This window comes from Gorilla gorilla, chromosome 8, assembly GCF_029281585.2.
Source record: "Gorilla gorilla gorilla isolate KB3781 chromosome 8, NHGRI_mGorGor1-v2.1_pri, whole genome shotgun sequence".
In the NCBI taxonomy this organism is placed as follows: domain Eukaryota; kingdom Metazoa; phylum Chordata; class Mammalia; order Primates; family Hominidae; genus Gorilla; species Gorilla gorilla.
The window spans coordinates 5,884,877-5,901,584 of NC_073232.2; positions in this window are offsets into that span (position 1 = coordinate 5,884,877).

The following is a 16,708-nucleotide window of genomic DNA, read 5'->3' on the forward strand; positions in this document are numbered from 1 at the left end:
CTACACCGCTATCTGCATGAACATGGAAACAGCTACACTGCTATCTGTATGTACATGGAAATATCTACACAGCTATCTGTATGAACATGGAAATATGTACACCAGTATCTGTATGAACATGGATATATCTACACAGCCATCTGAATGAACATGGGAATATCTACACCGCTATCTGTATGAACATGGAAATATCTACACAGCCATCTGAATGAAAATGGAAATATCTACACCGCTATCTGTTTGAACATGGAAATAACTAAACCGCTATCTGTATGAACATGGAAATATCTACACCGCTATCTGTATGAACATGGAAATATCTACACCGCTATCTGTATGAACATGCAAATATCTACACAGCTATCTGTATATCAATGGAAATATCCACACTGCTATCTCTATAAACATGGAAATAACTACACTGCTATCTGTATAAACATGGAAATATCTACACCGCCATCTCTATGAACATGGAAATATCTACACCGCCATTTGTATGAACCTGGAAATATCTACACCGCCATCTCTATGAACATGAAAATATCTACACCGCCATTTGTATGAACATGGAAATACCTACACCGCCATCTGTATGAACATGGAAATATCTTCACCGCCATCTGTATGAACATGGATATATGTACACCGGCATCTGCATGAACATGGAAATATCTACACCGCTATCTGTATAAACATGGAAATATCTACACCGCTATCTGTATAAACATGGAAATATCTACACCGCTACCTGCATAAACATGGAAATATAAGCACCGCTAACTGTATGAACATGGAAATATCAGCCCCTCTATCTGTATGAACATGGAAATATCTACACCACTGTCTGTATGAACATGGAAATATCTACACCGCTATCAGTATGAACATGGAATTATCTTCACCACCATCTGTATGAACATGGATATGTCTACACAGCCATCTGGATGAACATGGAAATATCTACACCGCTATCTGTATGACCATGGAAATATCTACACCGCTATCTGTATGAACATGGAAATATCTACACCGCTATCTGTATGAACATGGAAATATCTACACCGCAATCTGTATGAACATGGATATATCAACACAGCCATCTGGATGAACATGGAAATATCTACACCGCTATCTGTGTAAACATGCATACATTTTCACCGCTATCTGTATAAACATGGAAATATCTACACCGCTATCTGGATGAACATGGAAATATCTACACCGCTATCTGTTTGAACATGGAAATATCTACACCGTTATCTGCATGAAAATGGAAATATCTACACAGCTATCTGCATATACATGGAAATATCTACACAGCTATCTCTTTACACATGGAAATAACTACACCGCTATCTGTATGAACATGGAAATCTCTGCACGGCCATCTGTATGAACATATAAATATCTACACCGCCATGTGTATTAAGATGGAGATATCTACACAGCTATCTGTATAAACATGGAAATATCTACACCGCTATCTGTATAAACATGGAAATATATACACCGCTACCTGTATAAACAAGGAAATATAAGCACCGCTATCTGTATGAACATGGAAATATCAGCCCATCTATCTGTATGAGCATGAAAATATCTACACCACTATCAGTATGAACATGGAAATATCTATACCGCTATCTGTTTGAACATGGAATTATTTTCACCACCATCTGTAAGAACTTGGATATGTCTACACAGCCATCTGGATGAACATGGAAATATCTACACCGCTATCTGTATGAACTTGGAAATAACTACACCGATATCTGTATGAACATGGAAATATCTACACAACTATCTGTATGAACATGGAAATATCTACACCGCCATCTGTATTAACATGGAAATAGCTACACCGCTATCTCTATAAACATGGAAATATCTACACCGCCATCTGTATGAACATGGAAATATCTGCACGGCCATCTGTATGAACATATAAATATCTACACCGCCATCTGTTTTAAGATGGAGATATCTAAACAGCTATCTGTATAAACATGGAAATATCTACACCGCTATCTGTATAAACATGGAGATATCCACACCGCTATCTGTATAAACATGGAAATATCTACACCGCTACCTGTATAAACATGGAAACATCAGGACCGCTATCTGTATGAACATGGAAATATCAGCCCCTCTATCAGTATGAACATGGAAATATCTACACCACTATCTGTATGAACATGGAAATATCTACACCGCTATCTGTATGAACATGGAAATATCTTCACCGCCATCTGTATGAACATGGATATATCTACACAGCCATCTGGATGAACATGGAAATATCTACACCGCTATCTGCATGAACATGGAAACAGCTACACTGCTATCTGTATGTACATGGAAATATCTACACAGCTATCTGTATGAACATGGAAATATCTACACCAGTATCTGTATGAACATGGATATATCTACACAGCCATCTGAATGAACATGGGAATATCTACACCGCTATCTGTATGAACATGGAAATATCTACACAGCCATCTGAATGAAAATGGAAATATCTACAACGCTATCTGTATGAACATGGAAATATCTACACCTCTATCTGTTTGAACTTGGAAATCTCTAAACCGCTATCTGCATGAAAATGGAAATATCTACACAGCTATCTGCATATACATGGAAATATCTACACAGCTATCTCTTTACACATGGAAATATCTACACCGCTATCTGTATGAACAAGGATATATCTACACAGCTATCAGTATATCAATGGAAATATCTACACTGCTATCTCTATAAACATGGAAATAACTACACTGCTATCTGTATAAACATGGAAATATCTACACCGCCATCTCTATGAACATGGAAATGTCTACACCGCTATCTGTTTGAACATGGAAATATCTACACCGCTATCTGCATGAACATGGAAATATCTACACAGCTATCTGAATATACATGGAAATATCTACACAGATTTCTCTATAAATATGGAAATAACTACAGCGCTATCTCTATAAACTTCAAAATATCTACACCGCCATCTGTATGAACATGGAAATATCTACACCGCCATCTGTATGAACATGGAAATATCTACACCGCCATCTGTATGAACATGGAAATATCTACACCGCTATCTGTATGAACTTGGAAATATCTATACCGCTATTTGCATAAACATGGAAATACCTACACCGCCATCTCTATGAACATGGAAATATCCACACCGCCATCTGTACGAACATGGAAATATCTATACCGCCCTCTGTATGAACATGTAAATATATACACCGCCATCTGCATGAACATGGAAATATCTACACCGCTGTCTGTATGAACATGGAAATATCTACACCGCTATCTGTACGAACATGGAAATATCTACACCGCTATCTGTATGAACATGCAAATATCTACACCGCTATCTGTATAAACATGGAAATAACTACACCGCTATCTGTATGAACATGGAAATAACTACACTGCTATCTGTATGAACATGCAAATATCTACACCGCTATCTGTATGAACATGTAAATATCTACACAGCTATCTGTATATCAATGGAAATATCCACACTAATATCTCTATAAACATGGAAATAACTACACTGCTATCTGTATAAACAAGGAAATATCTACACCGCCATCTCTATGAACATGGAAATATCCACACCGCCATTTGTATGAACCTGGAAATATCTACACCGCTATCCCTATGAACATGAAAATATCTACACCGCCATGTGTATGAACATGGAAATATCTACACCGCCATCTGTATGAACATGGAAATATCTTCACCGCCATCTGTATGAACATGGATATATGCACACTGGCATCTGCATGAACATGGAAATATCTACACCGCTATCTGTATTAACATGGAAATATCTACACCGCTATCTGTATGAACATGGAAATATCTACACCGCTATCTGTATGAACATGGAAATATCTACACCGCTATCTGTATGTACATGCAAATATCTACACAGCTATCTGTATATCAATGGAAATATCTACACTGCTATCTCTATAAACATGGAAATAACTACACTGCTATCTGTATAAGCATGGAAATATCTACACCGCCATCTCTATGAACATGGAAATATCTACACCGCTATCTTTATGAACTTGGAAATATCTATACCGCTATCTGCATAAACATGGAAATATCTACACCGCCATCTCTATGAACATGGAAATATCTACAGCGCCATCTGTACGATCATGGAAATATCTACACCGCCCTCTGTATGAACATGGAAATATCTACACCGCCATCTGTACGAACATGGAAATATATATACCGCCCTCTGTATGAACATGTAAATAACTACACCGCCATCTGTATGAACAGGGAAATATCTACACCGCTAACTGTATGAACATGGAAATATCTACACCGCTGTCTGTATGAACATGGAAATATCTACACCGTTATCTGTATGAACATGGAAATATCTACACCGCTATCTGTACGAACATGAAAATATCTACACCGCTATCTGTATGAACATGCAAATATCTACAGAGCTATCAGTATATCAATGGAAATATCTACACAGCTATCTCTATTAACATGAAAAGAACTACACTGCTATCTGTATAAACATGGAAATATCTACACCGCCACCTGTATGAACATGGAAATATCTACACTGCCATCCGTACAAACATGGAGATATCTACACCGCCATCTGTATGAACATGTAAATATCTTCACCGCCATCTGTAAGAACATGGAAATATCTACACCGCTAAATGAATGAACATGGAAATGTCTACACCGCTATGGGTATGAACCTGGAAATATCTACACCGCTATCTGTATGAACATGGAAATATCTACACCGCTATCTGTTTCAACATGGAAATATCTACACCGCTATCTGTATGAACATGGAAATATCTACACCGCCATCTGTATGAACATGTAAATATCTACACCGCCATCTGTATGAACATGGAAATATCTACACCGCTAACTGTATGAACATGGAAATATCTACACCGCTATCTGTATGAACATGGAAATACCTACACCGCTATCTGTTTGAACATGGAAATAACTAAACCACTATCTGTATGAACATGGAAATATCTACACCGCTATCTGCATGAACATGCAAATATCTACACCGCTATCTGTATGAACATGCAAATATCTACACAGCTATCTGTATATCAATGGAAATATACACACTGCTATCTCTATAAACATGGAAATATCTACACTGCTATCTGTATAAACATGGAAATATCTACACCGCCATCTCTATGAACATGGAAATATCTACACCACCCTTTGTATGAACCTGGAAATATCTACACCGCCATCTCTATGAACATGGAAATATCTACACTGCCATCTCTATGAACATGGAAATATCTACACCACCATCTGTACGAACATGGAAATATCTATACCGCCCTCTGTATGAACATGTAAATATCTACACCGCCTTCTGCATGAACATGGAAATATCTACACCGCTGTCTGTATGAACATGGAAATATCTACACCCCTATCTGTATGAACATGGAAATATCTACACCGCTATCTGTATGTACATGCAAATATCTACACAGCTATCTGTATATCAATGGAAATATCTACACTGCTATCTCTATAAACATGGAAATAACTACACTGCTATCTGTATAAACATGGAAATATCTAAACCGCCATCTCTATGAACATGGAAATATCTCCACCGCCATTCATATGAACATGGAAATATCTACACCGCCATCTGTATGAACATGGAAATATCTTCACCGCCATCTGTATGAACATGGATATATGTACACAGGCATCTGGATGAACATGGAAATATCTACACCGCTACTTGCATGAAAATGGAAATATCCACACAGCTATCTGAATATACATGGAAATATCTACACAGATTTCTCTATAAATATGGAAATAACTACAGCACTATCTCTATAAACTTCGAAATATCTACACCGCCATCTGTATGAACATGGAAATATCTACACCGCCATCTGTATGAACATGGAAATATCTACACCGCCATCTGTATGAACATGGAAATATCTACACCGCTATCTCTATGAACTTGGAAATATCTATACCGCTATCTGCATAAACATGGAAATATCTACACCGCCATCTCTATGAACATGGAAATATCTACACCGCCATCTGTACGAACATGGAAATATATATACCGCCCTCTGTATGGACATGTAAATAACTACACCGCCATCTGTATGAACATGGAAATATCTACACCGCTGTCTGTATGAACATGGAAATATCTACACCGTTATCTGTATGAAGATGGAAATATCTACACCGCTATCTGTACGAACATGAAAATATCTACAACACTATCTGTATGAACATGCAAATATCTAAAGAGCTATCAGTATATCAATGCAAATATCTACACAGCTATCTCTATTAACATGGAAATAACTACACTGCTATCTGTATAAACATGGAAATATCTACACCGCCACCTGTATGAACATGGAAATATCTACACTGCCATCCGTACAAACATGGAAATATCTACACCGCCATCTGTATGAACATGTAAATACCTTCACAGCCATCTGTAAGAACATGGAAATATCTACACCGCTAAATGAATGAACATGGAAATGTCTACACCGCTATGGGTATGAACCTGGAAATATCTACACCGCTATCTGTATGAACATGGAAACATCTACACCGCTATCTGTATGAACATGGAAATACCTACACCGCTATCTGTTTGAACATGGAAATAACTAAACCACTATCTGTATGAACATGGAAATATCTACACCGCTATCTGTATGAACATGAAAATATCTACACCGCTATCTGTATGAACATGCAAATATCTACACAGCTATCTGTATATCAATGGAAATATCCACACTGCTATCTCTATAAACATGGAAATAACTACACTGCTATCTGTATAAACATGGAAATATCTACACCGCCATCTCTATGAACATGGAAATATCTCCACCGCCATTCGTATGAACATGGAAATATCTACACCGCCATCTTTATGAACATGGAAATATATTCACCGCCATCTGTATGAAGATGGAAATATCTTCACCGCCATCTGTATGAACATGGATATATGTACACCGGCATCTGGATGAACATGGAAATATCAACACCGCTATCTGCATGAACATGGAAGTATCTACACAGCTATCTGAATATACATGGAAATATCTACACAGATTTCTCTATAAATATGGAAATAACTACAGCGCTATCTCTATAAACTTCGAAATATCTACACCGCCATCTGTATGAACATGGAAATATCTACACCGCCATCTGTATGAACATGGAAATATCTACACCGCCATCTGTATGAAAATGGAAATATCTACACCGCCACCTGTATTAACATGGAAATATCTACACTGCCATCCGTACAAACATGGAAATATCTACACCGACATCTGTATGAACATGTAAATATCTTCACCGCAATCTGTAAGAACATGAAATATCTACACCGCTAAATGTATGAACATGGAAATGTCTACACCACTATGGGTATGAACATGGAAATATCTACACCGCTATGTCTATGAACATGAAAATATCTACACCGTCATCTGTTTCAACATGGAAATATCTACACCGCTATCTGTATGGACATGGAAATATCTACACCGCCATCTGTATGAACATGGAAATATCTACACCGCTAACTGTATGAACATGGAAATATCTACACCGCTATCTGTATGAACATGGAAATATCTACACCGCTATCCGTATGAACATGGAAATATCTACATCGTTATCTCTATGAACATGGAAATATCTACACCGCTATCCGTATGAACATGGAAATATCTACACCGCTATCCGTATGAACATGGAAATATCTACACCGCTATCTGTATAAACATGCAAATATCTACACAGCTATCTGTATATCAATGGAAATATCTACACTGCTATCTCTATAAACATGGAAATAACTACACTGCTATCTGTATAAACATGGAAATATCTACACCGCCACCTGTATGAAAATGGAAATATCTAAACCGCCATCCGTACGAACATGGAAATATCTACACCGCCATCTGTATGAACATGTAAATATCTACACCGCCATCTCTATGAACATGGAAATATCTACACCGCTAACTGTATGAACAGGGAAATACTTACACCGCTATCTGTATGAACATGGAAATATCTACACCGCTATCTGTATGAACATGGAAATATCTACACCGCTCTCTGTACGAACATGGAAACATCTACCCCATTATCTGTATGAACATGGAAATATCTACACCGCTAAGTGTATGAACATGCAAATATCTACACAGCTATCTGTATATCAGTGGAAATATCTACACTGCTATCTCTATAAACATGGAAATATCTACACTGCTATCTGTATAAACATGGAAATATCTACACCGCCATTTGTATGAACAAGGAAATATCTACACCGCTAACTGTATGAACATGGAAATATCTACACCGCTAACTGTATGAACATGGAAATATCTACAACGCTATCTTTGTAAACATGCATACATCTTCACCGCTATCTGTATAAACATGGAAATATCTACACTGCTATCTGCATGAACACGGATATATCTACACAGCCATCTGGATGAACATGGAAATATCTACACCGCTATCTGTATGGACATGGAAATATCTGCACCGCAGTCTCTATGAACATGGAAATATCTACACCGCTATCTGTATGAACATGCAAATATCTACACAGCTATCTGTATATCAATGGAAATATCCACACTGCTATCTCTATAAACATGGAAATAACTACACTGCTATCTGTATAAACATGGAAATATCTACACCGCCATCTCTATGAACATGGAAATATCTACACCGCCATTTGTATGAACCTGGAAATATCTACACCGCCATCTCTATGAACATGAAAATATCTACACCGCCATCTGTATGAACATGGAAATACCTACACCGCCATCTGTATGAACATGGAAATATCTTCACCGCCATCTGTATGAACATGGATATATGTACACCGGCATCTGCATGAACATGGAAATATCTACACCGCTATCTGTATAAACATGGAAATATCTACACCGCTATCTGTATAAACATGGAAATATCTACACCGCTACCTGCATAAACATGGAAATATAAGCACCGCTAACTGTATGAACATGGAAATATCAGCCCCTCTATCTGTATGAACATGGAAATATCTACACCACTATCTGTATGAACATGGAAATATCTACACCGCTATCAGTATGAACATGGAATTATCTTCACCGCCATCTGTATGAACATGGATATGTCTACACAGCCATCTGGATGAACATGGAAATATCTACACCGCTATCTGTATGACCATGGAAATATCTACACCGCTATCTGTATGAACATGGAAATATCTACACCGCTATCTGTATGAACATGGAAATATCTACACCGCAATCTGTATGAACATGGATATATCAACACAGCCATCTGGATGAACATGGAAATATCTACACCGCTATCTGTGTAAACATGCATACATTTTCACCGCTATCTGTATAAACATGGAAATATCTACACCGCTATCTGGATGAACATGGAAATATCTACACCGCTATCTGTTTGAACATGGAAATATCTACACCGTTATCTGCATGAAAATGGAAATATCTACACAGCTATCTGCATATACATGGAAATATCTACACAGCTATCTCTTTACACATGGAAATAACTACACCGCTATCTGTATGAACATGGAAATCTCTGCACGGCCATCTGTATGAACATATAAATATCTACACTGCCATGTGTATTAAGATGGAGATATCTACACAGCTATCTGTATAAACATGGAAATATCTACACCGCTATCTGTATAAACATGGAAATATATACACCGCTACCTGTATAAACAAGGAAATATAAGCACCGCTATCTGTATGAACATGGAAATATCAGCCCATCTATCTGTATGAACATGAAAATATCTACACCACTATCAGTATGAACATGGAAATATCTATACCGCTATCTGTTTGAACATGGAATTATTTTCACCACCATCTGTAAGAACTTGGATATGTCTACACAGCCATCTGGATGAACATGGAAATATCTACACCGCTATCTGTATGAACATGGAAATAACTACACCGATATCTGTATGAACATGGAAATATCTACACAACTATCTGTATGAACATGGAAATATCTACACCGCCATCTGTATTAACATGGAAATAGCTACAGCGCTATCTCTATAAACATGGAAATATCTACACCGCCATCTGTATGAACATGGAAATATCTGCACGGCCATCTGTATGAACATATAAATATCTACACCGCCATCTGTTTTAAGATGGAGATATCTAAACAGCTATCTGTATAAACATGGAAATATCTACACCGCTATCTGTATAAACATGGAGATATCCACACCGCTATCTGTATAAACATGGAAATATCTACACCGCTACCTGTAAAAACATGGAAACATCAGGACCGCTATCTGTATGAACATGGAAATATCAGCCCCTCTATCAGTATGAACATGGAAATATCTACACCACTATCTGTATGAACATGGAAATATCTACACCGCCTTCTGCATGAACATGGAAATATCTACACCGCTGTCTGTATGAACATGGAAATATCTACACCCCTATCTGTATGAACATGGAAATATCTACACCGCTATCTGTATGTACATGCAAATATCTACACAGCTATCTGTATATCAATGGAAATATCTACACTGCTATCTCTATAAACATGGAAATAACTACACTGCTATCTGTATAAACATGGAAATATCTACACCGCCATCTCTATGAACATGGAAATATCTCCACCGCCATTCATATGAACATGGAAATATCTACACCGCCATCTGTATGAACATGGAAATATCTTCACCGCCATCTGTATGAACATGGATATATGTACACCGGCATCTGGATGAGCATGGAAATATCTACACAGCTATCTGTATATCAATGGAAATATCCACACTGCTATCTCTATAAACATGGAAATAACTAAACCACTATCTGTATGAACATGGAAATATCTACACCGCTATCTGTATGAACATGAAAATATCTACACCGCTATCTGTATGAACATGCAAATATCTACACAGCTATCTGTATATCAATGGAAATATCCACACTGCTATCTCTATAAACATGGAAATAACTACACTGCTATCTGTATAAACATGGAAATATCTACACCGCCATCTCTATGAACATGGAAATATCTACACCGCCATTCGTATGAACATGGAAATATCTACACCGCCATCTTTATGAACATGGAAGTATCTTCACCGCCATCTGTATGAAGATGGAAATATCTTCACCGCCATCTGTATGAACATGGATATATGTACACCGGCATCTGGATGAACATGGAAATATCAACACCGCTATCTGCATGAACATGGAAGTATCTACACAGCTATCTGAATATACATGGAAATATCTACACAGATTTCTCTATAAATATGGAAATAACTACAGCGCTATCTCTATAAACTTCGAAATATCTACACCGCCATCTGTATGAACATGGAAATATCTACACCGCCATCTGTATGAACATGGAAATATCTACACCGCCATCTGTATGAAAATGGAAATATCTACACCGCCACCTGTATTAACATGGAAATATCTACACTGCCATCCGTACAAACATGGAAATATCTACACCGACATCTGTATGAACATGTAAATATCTTCACCGCAATCTGTAAGAACATGAAATATCTACACCGCTAAATGTATGAACATGGAAATGTCTACACCACTATGGGTATGAACATGGAAATATCTACACCGCTATGTCTATGAACATGAAAATATCTACACCGTCATCTGTTTCAACATGGAAATATCTACACCGCTATCTGTATGGACATGGAAATATCTACACCGCCATCTGTAAGAACATGGAAATATCTACACCGCTAACTGTATGAACATGGAAATATCTACACCGCTATCTGTATGAACATGGAAATATCTACACTGTTATCTGTATGAACATGGAAATATCTACTCCGCTATCTCTATGAACATGGAAATATCTACACAGCTATCTGTATATCAATGGAAATATCTACACTTCTATCTCTATAAACATGGAAATAACTACACTGCTATCTGTATAAACATGGAAATATATACACCGCCACCTGTATGAACATGGAAATACCTACAATGCCATCCGTACGAACATGGAAATCTCTACACCGCCATCTGTATGAACATGTAAATATCTACACCGCCATCTGTATGAACATGGAAATATCTACACCGCTAACTGTATGAACATGGAAATATCTACACCGCTATCTGTATGAACATGGAAATATCTACACCGCTATCTGTATGAACATGGAAATATCTACACCGCTATCTCTATGAACTTGGAAATATCTACACCGCTATGTGTATGAAGATGGAAATATCTACACCGCTATCTGAATGAACATGCAAATATCTACACAGCTATCTGTATATCAGTGGAAATATCTACACTGCTATCTCTATAAACATGGAAATAACTACACTGCTATCTTTATAAACATGGAAATATCTACACCGCCATCTCTATGAACATGGAAATACCTACACCGCTATCTGTAGGAACATGGAAATATCTACACCGCTAACTGTATGAACATGGAAATATCTACACCGCTCTCTGTACGAAAATGGAAATATCTACACCGCTATCTGTATGAACATGGAAATATCTACACCGCAATGTGTATGAACATGCAAATATCTACACAGCTATCTGTATATCAACGGAAATATCTACACTGCTTTCTCTATAAACATGGAATTATCTACACTGCTATCTGTATAAACATGGAAATACCTACACGGCCATTTGTATGAAGATGGAAATATCTACACCGCTAACTGTAGGAACATGGAAATAGCTACACCGCTATCTGTATGAACATGGAAATATCTACACAGGTATCTGTATATCAATGGAAACATCTACACAGCTATTTCTATAAATATGGAAATAACTACACTGCTATCTGTATAAACATGGAAATAACTACACCACCACCTGTATGAACATGGAAATATCTACACTTCCATCCGTACGAACATGGAAATATCTACACCGCCATCTCTATGAACATAGAAATATCTACACCGCCATCTGTATGAACATGGAAATATCTACACCGCCAACTGTATGAACATGGAAATATCTACACCGCTATCTGTATGAACATGGAAATATCTACACCGCTATCTGTATGAACATGGAAATATCTACACCGCTATGTGTATGAACATGCAAATATCTACATAGCTATCTGTATATCAATGGAAATATCTACACTGCTATCTCTATAAACATGGAAATAACTACACTGTTATCTGTATAAACATGGAAATATCTACACCGCCATCTCTATGAACATGGAAATATCTCCACCGCCATTCGTATGAACATGGAAATATCTACACCGCCATCTGTATGAACATGTAAATATCTACACCGCCATCTGTATGAACATGGTAATATCTGCACCGCTAACTGTATGAACATGGAAATATCTACACCGATATCTGTATGAACATGGAAATATCTACACCGCTATCTGTATGAACATGGAAACAACAACACCTCAATCTGTATGAACATGGAAATAACTACACCGCCATCTCTATGAACATGAAAATATCTACACCGCCATTTGTATGAACATGGAAATATCTACACCGCCATCTGTATGAACATGGAAATATCTACACCACCATTTGTATGAACATGGAAATATCTACACCGCCATCTCTATGAACATGGAAATAACTCCACCGCCATTCGTATGAACATGGAAATATCTACACCGCCATCTGTATGAACATGGAAATATCTTCACCGCCATCTGTATGAACATGGACATATGTACACCGGCATCTGGATGAACATGGAAATATCTACACCGCTACCTGCATGAACATGGAAATATCTACACAGCTATCTGAATATACATGGAAATATCTACACAGATTTCTCTATAAATATGGAAATAACTACAGCGCTATCTATATAAACTTCGAAATATCTACACCGCCATCTGTATGAACATGGAAATATCTACACCGCCATCTGTATGAACATGGAAATATCTACACCGCCATCTGTATGAACATGGAAATATCTACACCGCCATCTGTATGAACATGGAAATATCTACACCACCAACTGTATGAACATGGAAATAACTACACCGCTATCTGTATGAAAATGGAAATATCTACACCGCTATCTGAATGAACATGGAAATAACTACACCGCTATCTGTATGAACATGGAAATATCTACACCGCTATCTGTATGAACATGGAAATATCTACACCACTATCTGTATGAACATGCAAATATCTACATAGCTATCTGTATATCAATGGAAATATCCACACTGCTATCTCTATAAACATGGAAAAAACTACACTGCTATCTGTATAAACATGGAAATATCTACACCGCCATCTCTATGAACACGGAAATATCTACACCGCCATTTGTATGAACCTGGAAATATCTACACCGCCATTTCTATGAACATGAAAATATCTACACCGCCATTTGTATGAACATGGAAATATCTACACCGTCATCTGTATGAACATGGAAATAGCTTCACCGCCATCTGTATGAACATCGATATATGTACACCGGCATCTGCATGAACATGGAAATATCTACACCGCTATCTGTATGAACATGGAAATATCTACACCGCTATCTGTATGAACATGGATATATCTACACGGCTATCTGTATGAACATGGAAATATCTACACCGCTATCTGTATGTACATGCAAATATCTACACCGCTATCTGTATATCAATTGAAATATCTACACTGCTATCTCTATAAACATGGAAATAACTACACTGCTATCTGTATAAACATGGAAATATCTACACCGCCATCTCTTTGAACATGGAAATATCTACACCACCATGTGTATGAACATGGAAATATCTACACCGCCATCTCTATGAACATGGATATATCTCCACCGCCATTCGTATGAACATGGAAATATCTACACCGCCATCTGTATGAACATGTAAATATCTACACCGCCATCAGTATGAACATGGAAATATCTACACGGCTAACTGTATGAACATGGAAATATCTACACCGCTATCTGTATGAACATGGATATATCTACACCGCTATCTGTATGAACATGGAAATAACTACACCGCTATCTGTATGAACATGGAAATAACTACACCGCTATCTGTATGAACATGCAAATATCTACACCGCTATCTGTATGAACATGCAAATAGCTACACAGCTATCTGTATATCAATGGAAATATCCACACTGCTATCTCTATAAACATGGAAATAACTACACTGCTATCTGTATAAACATGGAAATATCTACACCGCCATCTCTATGAACATGGAAATATCTACACCGCCATTTGTATTAACCTGGAAATACCTACACCGCCATCTCTATGAATATGAAAATATCTACACCGCCATTTGTATAAACATGGAAATATCTACACCGCCATCTGTATGAACATGGAAATATCTTCACCGCCATCTGTATGAACATGGATATATGTACACCGGCATCTGCATGAACATGGAAATATCTACACCGCTATCTGTATGAACATGGAAATATCTACACCGCTATCTGTATGAACATGGAAATATCTACACCGCTATCTGTATGAACATGGAAATATCTACACCGCTATCTGTATCTACATGCAAATATCTACACAGCTATCTGTATATCAATGGAAATATCTACACTGCTATCTCTATAAACATGGAAATAACTACACTGCTATCTGTAAGCATGGAAATATCTACACCGCCATCTCTATGAACATGGAAATATCTACACCACCATTTGTATGAACATGGAAATATCTACACCGTCGTCTCTATGAACATGGAAATATCTCCACCGCCATTCGTATGAACATGGAAATATCTACACCGCCATCTGTATGAACATGGAAATATCTTCACCGCCATCTGTATGAACATGGATATTTGTACACCGGCATCTGGATGAACATGGAAATATCTACACCGCTACCTGCATGAACATGGAAATATCTACACAGCTATCTGAATATACATGGAAATATCTACACAGATTTCTCTATAAATATGGAAATAACTACAGCGCTATCTCTATAAACTTTGAAATATCTACACCGCCATCTGTATGAACATGGAAATATCTCCACCGCCATTCGTATGAACATGGAAATATCTACACAGCCATCTGTATGAACATGTAAATATCTACACCGCCATCAGTATGAACATGGAAATATCTACACCGCTAACTGTATGAACATGGAAATATCTACACCGCTATCTGTATGAACATGGAAATATCTACACCGCTATCTGTATGAACATGGAAATAACTACACCGCTATCTGTATGAACATGGAAATAACTACACCGCTATCTGTATGAACATGCAAATATCTACACCGCTATCTGTATGAACATGCAAATATCTACACAGCTATCTGTATATCAATGGAAATATCCACACTGCTATCTCTATAAACATGGAAATAACTACACTGCTATCTGTATAAACGTGGAAATATCTACACCGCCATCTCTATGAACATGGAAATATCTACACCG